At 45.5% G+C, this 10,000-nt stretch overlaps 1 long non-coding RNA gene across 1 annotated transcript; it reads right to left on the bottom strand.

Moving 5' to 3' along the window:
* Positions 1-1,674: 1,674 nt before the first annotated feature.
* Positions 1,675-3,625, bottom strand: LOC311226924. Its single transcript, XR_014619559.1, has 3 exons — positions 3,453-3,625; positions 2,939-3,151; positions 1,675-2,218 (listed from the first exon to the last, which is right to left on the bottom strand). It is a non-coding gene; the product is annotated as an uncharacterized lncRNA (long non-coding RNA).
* Between the last annotated feature and the right edge of the window lie 6,375 nt (positions 3,626-10,000).

Below are 10,000 nucleotides of genomic sequence, written 5' to 3'. Positions count from 1 at the left end.
ATTGTTTCTTTTGTTTGTGTAGTTATTCCTAGGTTGTTATATTTTTGTTGTTAACCACCCTGATCAAAATAAACCTTCTAAAGGGCTTCACATCACTTGTTGCTGGTGGTTCTTGGGAGCTGGGAAGAGGGGTTACATTTCCATGTTGTGCCTGGGTTTCCCCTAGGCCGTTTCCTCTGAAAACTACTACATGATATTCACTCAAATGGTCACATGTTGTGAAGAAAGAAAGCGACCAAGTTGGACCATTTTTTCCAGGTGTAAGCTACATCCTACTACAAGCACCCAGTATTTTCATTGTGACTACATAGACAGTGAATATGATTTTCTCAAAACAAAGATAATTTAATAACGGATTCAAACATTGTTTAACTACAAACAACCATTCAAATCTAATTAGAACTGATTTAAAAATGACAAAGATTAATTGAATGAAATTAATACATTTTTATTTCAATAAAATAATAATGACAGACAGGTAGAGGGAGACATATACATATATTTGAAATATTATTATTCAATATTATCATTAAACTATTTGTAGTCCGGGCTAGAACTACGCACACCCGTTAGTGGAGGTCGGAGAAAACATCGACCCATTATTTATAATCATAAATCTACCTCAAATCATTCAATGCAAAACTATGCAGGGCATGCATCTTATTTTCCTATTTGACCTTTGGATGAATAGAATATTGCTTACTCCAGTGGGACAACAGAGTCCGAAAGATTGGATAATGCACAGCAAATTACTCCAATCTTATCAATCAGCGCCAGTGACTCGCCTGTTTTTACAGCCATGTGTTCAACGGGCAGGGTACTCTGCAGAATTTGGTACTTTCTTCTCACTAATCCTATGACCCTTTCCACGTGAATATGCACATTAGCGAGTTTTCTTGTTTGCTCAACTTCATATGCAGATAGCTGGCTCTTCCCTTTTGTGAAAGCAGGCATCTTCAATGAAGCACAGTAAAACCCTACACTATCCCCTATAGTAAACCCACGGTCTGCCAGAACAATGTCTCCGGGTAACAAATTATTTAGAAGGCTACTCTCTTAGGCGGTTAGGTGGCCGAGCGGAGATTGCGTTCGTCACCAGCCCCGGAGCTGTGAGCTCGATTCGCCTGTTCGAATCCAGCTCACAGCTCCGGGGTTGTCACCAGCTTGGCTGGCCGTCTGCACTGATACAATTGGCTGTATCAGAGGGTGGGAGAAGCTGGCGGGGTGGGTCCGGGTCGTTGTAAACAGCGACTCCTACAGTTCGGTCGGGGCGCCTGCTAAGCACGGATTGGACGTGAGGGGGATAGTGTGGTCCTCCCACACGCTACGCCCTCTCAATGAGAATCCGCGCTGCCAGGTGAAAAGAAGCGGTGATTGGCTGGACGTGTGTCGGAGGAAGCACGTGGTAGCCTCCACTCTCCCAGATGATCTGACTGTGGGGGGTAAGTGCGCAGCGATCAGGAAGGGACTGGGAATTGGCATACGACTAACATTGGGATGGGAGAAAATCGGAGGAAAATGGAGGGGGAAAAAGACAAAAAAAAAAAAAAAAAAAGAAGGCTACTCTCTTCAGTTATCTGCTTGTCACTCACTCTCCCTCCCCAAGCACGAGAGATGTATGTGACATATCCTTGAGGAGCAATGCCAATGAGAAATTTAACTGTGTTATGGTGTTTATAATTGGACCAGGTTTGTGCTCTTGCCAGCAAATTAGATGGCCTTTCAAGGAAAACTTCAAAACAGTCCACTAGTACGGCAACCTTACACCCAAATGCTTGCCTGAATGACATTGGCATTGTAGCTTGCAGCACCTCTCGCTCTGGCCACTCTATTATAAACTCTAATCTTTCATGAAGTATGCCAATTATCTTGTGCCAAATTCGAGAAACAGTGGAACAGGAAACATTGAACCTGAAGGCCAAATCTTGGAGTGGAAGGTTTAGTCTCAACCGAATTAAGACCAACATGAACTGTTTAAATTTGGAGAGCCAATAGTTGATGTGTGGCTCACATAGCTGAAACACTTGCATCAAAACTAAGAAATTGGGCAATCCTGTGTAAAATTTTGTCTTCTCTTCGTTGTTCTGAAAAGCATCTGGACTAAATTCCCTGTCCAGTACTTTTTTCCTGAGGTCACTCAGCTCCACTACGGAGTGATTCAGAACATCCTCCATCTTCTCAAGATCCTCCATAGTCAGGTCTGTCTGGCAGCCTGCATCTACATAGAATATATTTGGCAAAGGGGATAAGAGGGGAAAAGATAGTTTAGTTATATAATTTACAAATTGTATAAAGGTGGTGGTAATTATTTTGGTTAAATTATGATGTAAACAAGTGACATACATAGTTGTCAAAATACATTTAATTTAATTTACTCTTGTCTGTCTCTCTCCCACACACACTCTGTCTCTCTCTGTCTGTCTGTCACACACTCTGTCTCTCCCCCTTTCTGTCTGTCTCTCTCCCACACTCTCCCCTTTCTGTCTGTCTCTCTCACACACACTCTGTCTCTCTGTCTGTCTCTCTCCCACACACACTGTCTCTCTGTCTGTTTGTCTCTCTCCCACACACACTCTCTCTGTCTGTCTCTCTCCCACACACACTCTGTCTCTCTCTCTGTCTGTCTCTCTCTGTCTGTCTCTCTCCCACACACTGTCTCTCTGTCTGTTTGTCTCTCTCCCACACACACTCTCTCTCTGTCTGTCTCTCTCCCACACTGTCTGTCTGTCTCTCTCCCACACTCTGCCCCTTCTGTCTGTCTCTCTCCCACACACACTCTGTCTCTCTCTCTCTCTGTCTGTCTCTCTCCCACACTCTCCCCCTTCTGTCTGTCTCTCTCCCACACATATGATGTAAACAAGTGACATACATAGTTGTCAAAATACTTAATGTAACATTGGCTACATGAAAGCTCCTCCATGCATTATATTTAATTTACCTTTGTGGTATTCCGATGCTGGGCTCTGTGAGCCCTCACCGAGGTCCAGCAATGCCTCTGCTGCATCGGTGCAGGTCTCATCTGCTTTTCTGGACCTCAACCTTTCCTCACGTTGACATGATGCCTCTGTCATTGGTTTACCTTGCTGGTAACCAAGGTTAACTGTAGGAGCCCAGTCTGGAGAGTCTACATCGTTGGCAGCACTCGGGCAGCCTGAATAAAAAAAAATAGCAAAGTGATAAACACCCAACAATGACAGCAAAGAGGGATAACAGTTAGTAGTTTCGGTCCTAAGAGATCGTTGAAAACCACTGGCCGTGATAGCTAGCTAATGTTAGCATTGCTAAAAACAGACACCGGAAGAGATAGCGTCAGCTATCTAGCTGCGAAACACAAACACACAGGGTGATATCACAGATGTAACGTTAGCTATATGTTTCCAGCAATATTGCCTCCTGGTCTGTATTTTTGTCAGTTTTATCCAGCTATGTAAGTAGCTAAATTACTGCCTTACCTTTCACAAAGTGGTCACTGCATATACGCGCGTTGTCTGATTCGGCTCCTCCAGACCTCAACCGGAGATTTCGGATCCACGCCTGCCGCCGTTTTTCTGTGACTTTTTTAAACTTCTCCCCTTTATGTATAACCACTTTCGGGACTCGAAAGTACCCCTTGTTTTTTTCCCGATTCGATCGATCGGTTGGTACAGCCGTAAACCGTGCAAAACTTTGGCATTTTAATCAGAGAGTAAAGATAATGTGCGATTTTGGCCACTGGTAGCGCTCATGAGCCAGAGACACCTCGGGCCGTGTTCGGTAGCGCCGAAGAAGAAGAAGCTTCACACACGAATCCCCGCCGGGGAAAACAGTGGAATATTTGTCTCAAAATTCTGTCCGTAACTTAAAATTCTGTCCGTAACTTTTAGAATTCCGTACATAAATATAAACAAATCAAGCGTGTTTTTATGATTTATGAAACACAAATTGAGAGGTGTGTTTGTGTGGATCGTTTTTACAATTGTGGATTCTACTTCTGCGTTTGTTTATTTTTGATGGACCTCTAAGAAGAAGAAGCGTCACACACGAATCCCCACGGGGAAAACAGCGAAATATTTGTCTCAAAATTCCGTACGTAACTCCAAGTTGATCAAGTGTGTCCTTATAATTCCGTACGTAAATCTAAGCAGATCAAGCTGTTTTTAGAATTCCGTATGTAAATATAAACAAATCAAGCGTGTTTTTATGATTTATGAAACACAAATTGAGAGGTGTGTTTGTGTGGATCGTTTTTATGATTGTGTGGATAGTTTTTACGATTGTGGATTCTACTTTACGATTGTGGATTCTACTTTTGCGTTTGTTTATTTTTGATCGAAATCTACCCCCATAACAGGGGAGCTAACAGGGGAGCTAAAGAGGCTAACAGGAGAGCTAACAGGGGAGCTAAAGAGGCTAACAGGGGAGCTAACAGGGGAGCTAACAGCCGCTGCTAAAGAGGCTAACAGGGGAGCTAACAGGGGAGCTAAAGAGGCTAACAGGAGAGCTAACAGGGGAGCTAACAGCCGCAGCTAAAGAGGCTAACAGGGGAGCTAACAGGGGAGCTAAAGAGGCTAACAGGAGAGCTAACAGGGGAGCTAAAGAGGCTAACAGGGGAGCTAACAGGGGAGCTAACATGGGAGCTAAAGAGGCTAACAGGGGAGCTACTAACTAAGTCTCTGCTTCAGAAAGGTTTAGCCCAATATACAGAATTGCTAATTGTACATTACCTTTTACAGTAAAACTGAACATGAAAGTCATGCATCCCATACATGAGTACATCTGAAACACATTAAATTAGAGGCACAACATTTCTGCAGAAAATTATCTGCTTATATAAGTACACATATCATCTAATGAAATATTAAGTGTTTTATAGACAATACAGCTAACTTTATACAGTTTAAAGGAACACGCCAACATTTTGGAAAATTCGCTCAGTCTTAGCACAATGATAGCCTAGCTTAGCACAATGAATGGAAGCGGGCATGACTGGTTAGCCTAGGCATTGTCCAACTAACACCTCTCCCGACGGCTACCCAGTCATGTCCGCTTCCATTCATTGTGCTAGGCTAACATGCAGCTTAGCTAGCCTACAGTCACACGAGTCTCCAAGTCACACGAGTCTCCAAGTCACATAAGTCACACAAGTCTCCAAGTCACACAAGTCACACGAGTCTCCAAGTCACACAAGTCTCCAAGTCACACAAGTCACACGAGTCTCCAAGTCACACAAGTCTCCAAGTCACACAAGTCACACGAGTCTCCAAGTCACACAAGTCACACGAGTCTCCAAGTCACAAGAGTCTCCAAGTCACACGAGTCTCCAGGTCACACAAGTCTCCAAGTCACACGAGTCTCCAAGTCACACAAGTCTCCAAGTCACACAAGTCACAAGAGTCTCCAAGTCACGCGAGTCTCCAGGTCACACAAGTCTCCAAGTCACACGAGTCTCCAAGTCACACAAGTCACACGAGTCTCCAAGTCACACAAGTCTCCAAGTCACACGAGTCTCCAAGTCACACAAGTCTCCAAGTCGCACAAGTCACATGAGTCTCCATGTCACACAAGTCTCCAAGTCACACGAGTCTCCAAGTCACACGAGTCTCCAAGTCACACAAGTCTCCAAGTCACACGAGTCTCCAAGTCACACAAGTCACACGAGTCTCCACCAAGTCACAAGAGTCTCCAAGTCACACGAGTCTCCAGGTCACACAAGTCTCCAAGTCACACGAGTCTCCAAGTCACACAAGTCTCCAAGTCACACAAGTCACACGAGTCTCCAAGTCACACAAGTCTCCAAGTCACACGAGTCTCCAAGTCACACAAGTCATACGAGTCTCCAAGTCACACAAGTCTCCAAGTCACACGAGTCTCCAAGTCACACAAGTCTCCAAGTCACACAAGTCTCCAAGTCACACAAGTTACACAAGTCTCCAAGTCACACGAGTCTCCAAGTCACACAAGTCTCCAAGTCACACAAGTCACACGAGTCTCCAAGTCACACAAGTCTCCAAGTCACACGAGTCTCCAAGTCACACAAGTCTCCAAGTCACACAAGTCACACGAGTCTCCAAGTCACACAAGTCTCCAAGTCACACAAGTCTCCAAGTCACACAAGTCTCCAAGTCACACAAGTTACACAAGTCTCCAAGTCACATGAGTCTCCAAGTCACACAAGTCTCCAAGTCACACAAGTCACACGAGTCTCCAAGTCACACAAGTCTCCAAGTCACACAAGTCACACGAGTCTCCAAGTCACACAAGTCTCCAAGTCACACGAGTCTCCAAGTCACACAAGTCTCCAAGTCACACAAGTCTCCAAGTCACACAAGTTACACAAGTCTCCAAGTCACACGAGTCTCCAAGTCACACAAGTCTCCAAGTCACACAAGTCACACGAGTCTCCAAGTCACACAAGTCTCCAAGTCACACGAGTCTCCAAGTCACACGAGTCTCCAAGTCACACGAGTCTCCAACAATACGTGGTTAATGCCTTTAACCAGCAGCTCACTGCATAGTGCACTTTAAAGATAATTAGATTAGTATCTTTGTGAGGTTACTTTATTATTTACATTGAAAATATACAGAGATAATTTGTTAAAGCTGGACCAGCGCACTACACCTAGGTTAGTAAATCATAGGCCCCATCCACTCCCTCTGCTAAAGCTCCACTCCTGCACTAAAGTCGGGGATTCAGTTGGACTCAGATCTGCTGCGTTCCCTCCTACCTGGTGACAGTGTACATCTCATAAAGTAGGGATAATCCACCCTGCTACACAAACATCTCAAAACAAACTGGTCAGACTACTGCTTGACCCACCGAGCCACCCGAACAACTGCCTCTTTGAACTGCTGCGGTCAGGCAAGCGATACCGGAGTCTTAAGGCGAGCACAGAAAGACTCAGAAGAAGCTTCTATCCCCAGGCCATCAGGCTGCTAAACGAACAATAAACACTATGCAACAACCATCAAATGCACACAGCACACACACCCACACGCACACACTCACTCAAACAAACAACACACTGCAGCACCCACTCTCCACACTTTAGATCACACAAACACACTTTACACTTTATATTTATTGATAAAGGGTTTGCACTACAACTCGTACACCTACTGTGAATTGTACCTAAATTGCACCTCGTCCCATTTCTGCCTTGCACTATATAGTATTGTATATTAGTACACTGCACAGTATTGTATATTGTATGGTAACTCAGTTACGTCGATTCTGCATCGAACATTGTACATATGTCTAAACTGAACACTGTGACCTCATTTTTTTACCTTCTAATTTTACTATGTTATTTTATTTCATACTTATCTTGTCTTGCACAGTCTCTGGAGCGTAACAGTAAGAAGCATTTTGTATAAAAGTATTCTGTACTTCTGTATGACAACTATTAAAGAAACTTGAAACTTGAAACTTGACCTTACTTCTAGAACCCACCTCGCCCCTGCCCACGTGACAACCTAGGATGGCTTAGAGTAGACGACAGAGTACAGCAACTTGCAATGGGCCTGTCTACAAGATACATACACGACCAAGGTATATGTGTACATGTCAAAATACTTCCCAAAGGTCAGTGAATACCACGACCACAACACCATGGGAGCTCCACAAATCATGTTAAACCCAGATTCGGCTCAAACAGGGACTAAACACGTTTCGCAATTATGCCACATCAATGTGGAACGCCCTACCCAAAGCTGTAAAGGAATGTGAATCACTACCCACTTTAAAAACACTCTCAAAGAACACCTACGGGAGACTGCAATTCGAAACTGGCCCCTGTAAATGTCCTAACCCAACCCCCTCCAATGTACAGTAAAGTACCAAACATGGTTTTGTCAATATTCCAATGTACAGTTGTGCTTGTGCAGTTGTACAGTGTCCCCCACCCACCCCTCCTACCCAACCTACCCCCCCCCCCCCACCTATAATGTACAGTTCTACGTCAAATATATACTCTCTTTTCTAGAGAATCAAGCCATCCTGACTCAGGCGCTCAAAAAGTGTGCGGAGGTGAACCATGTGTTCAGCCCTGGAGGAGCTGGCGATGAGGATGTCATCTAAATAAATGAACAGGAAAGGCAGGTCCCTTAACACACTGTCCTGTGACTGCACCGGCACCTGGTGATAACCACGAACCAGGTCCACTTTAGAAAATATGACCTTCCCCGCAAGGCGAGATGAAAAGTCCTGAATGTGTGGTATAGGATAGCGGTCAGGGGTCGTAGCATCATTCAGGCGGCGATAATCACCACACGGGCGCCAACCTCCGGCGGCCTTTGGCACCATATGGAGTGGCGAGGCCCAGGGGCTATTGGACCGGCGCACTATGCCGAGGCACTCCATCGCCTCAAACTCCGCTTTAGCAATAGCCAGTTTACCTGGATCCAGGCGCCGTGCACGGGCATGTACTGGCGGGCCTGCAGTCGGTATATAATGTCCCACACCGTGCTTAGCTGTAGCTGCTGAAAAAGTTGGCATGGTAAGAACTGGGAACTCAGCCAACATACTCGAGAACTCAGAGGCAGTAAGGGTACTGGACAGCCTTGAGGAGCTAGAACCACTGAGTTCACATGGGAATGAGCTAAAAGTCTCTGCGCTGACCAAGCGCCGGTTTTTAATGTCCACTAGCAGCCCATGGGCACACAAAAATTCTGCACCTAACAATGGGTTAGACACCTCAGCGGTAACAAACGTCCATGAGAAATGCTGTCCCTCCAAACAGAATGTCACATGCCGTTCACCATAGGTCCGTATGGGACTGCCGTTGGCCGCCTCTAGTGGTGAACCCCGTACTCTGGCTTGTATATCCAAAACAGATGCGGGTAAAACGCTCACAGTGGCCCCAGTGTCGCACAAAAAACGCCGCCCAGAAAGTGTGTCTCTAATAAATAATAAACTGCCTTCATGGCCAACACTCATGGCAGCTAGCGAGTGCTGGCCCTCTCGTTTCCCGACACCTTGGCATGGGGGTAGTTACATGGGGGTAGGCATTTTTTAGCCTTAGAGCCAAACTGTGCATGGTAGAAACACATACCTGTGGGCTTTTGTCTCTGGGCCGGGGCGGGGGCTCTGGACAGGGCAGCAGCAACAGCAGGGGGCGGAGAGTCATCCACCTGGTACACAATATTGTTAGCCACCTGACACTGTTGTGTAACAGAGAAAAACCTATCAGCCTCTTTAGCCAATGCCCGATAGTCTATAATGGGAGAGTTAGCCAAAGCCGACCGCACTTGCCATGGTAGCTGCTGCATGAATAGCTCCTTAAAGATAAAACAAGGCTTGTGGTTGCCTGGTAGTAAAGCCAACATTCGATCCATTAGCTCCGATGGCTTAGCATCGCCCAAGCCCGGCAAAGACAGTAGCTGACGTGCACGCTCAGACTCCGTTTGACCAAAAGTTTCCAGCAGCACGTCTTTCAGTGTGTCGTACTTACTATCCTCCGGAGGATTCCCGAGCAGATGTGCTACTCTGGATGCGGTAGCCCCGCCGAGCGCCGATACCACGTAATAATACTTTGTATCATCCTCTGTTATCCTCCGTATAGCGAACTGCGCCTCCGTTTGCGCGAACCAAACAGCAGCCTGCTGCTCCCAGAACTCCGGTAGCTTCACTGCTACAGCGTTCACAGACATGTTTGCTTGTTCAAAAAATGTAATCCAGTCTTTGGAAGCGTCCAAAAACGAACATCATTGTCACCACTGTAGGAATGCGGAACAAACAGACTGCCAGACGGTTGTTTAGATGCAATACACGTAACGTGTCATGTTTACTTCCTACTTCCTTAATACAAACTAATACGTCATCACGTCAACCCGTGTGACTACATAACGTCAATGCCCTCTAACCACACCCTGTGCAATACATTGAACATGGAGGTGACAGAATATGAATGTGAATTCTATTGTCCATTATTGTCCCCCACAAGACCATATTTTAGTATGAATATGTGAATGAAAAAGTTTAACGTTGCTACACCATGAACAATACATATAGGACCTTGAATGG

The sequence above is a fragment of the Notolepis coatsorum genome (genome assembly GCF_963971535.1).
Source record: "Notolepis coatsorum genome assembly, chromosome: 4".
In the NCBI taxonomy this organism is placed as follows: domain Eukaryota; kingdom Metazoa; phylum Chordata; class Actinopteri; order Aulopiformes; family Paralepididae; genus Notolepis; species Notolepis coatsorum.
Note: the sequence above shows the minus strand (reverse complement) of the source record. Positions and strands in the feature narration are given on the sequence as shown.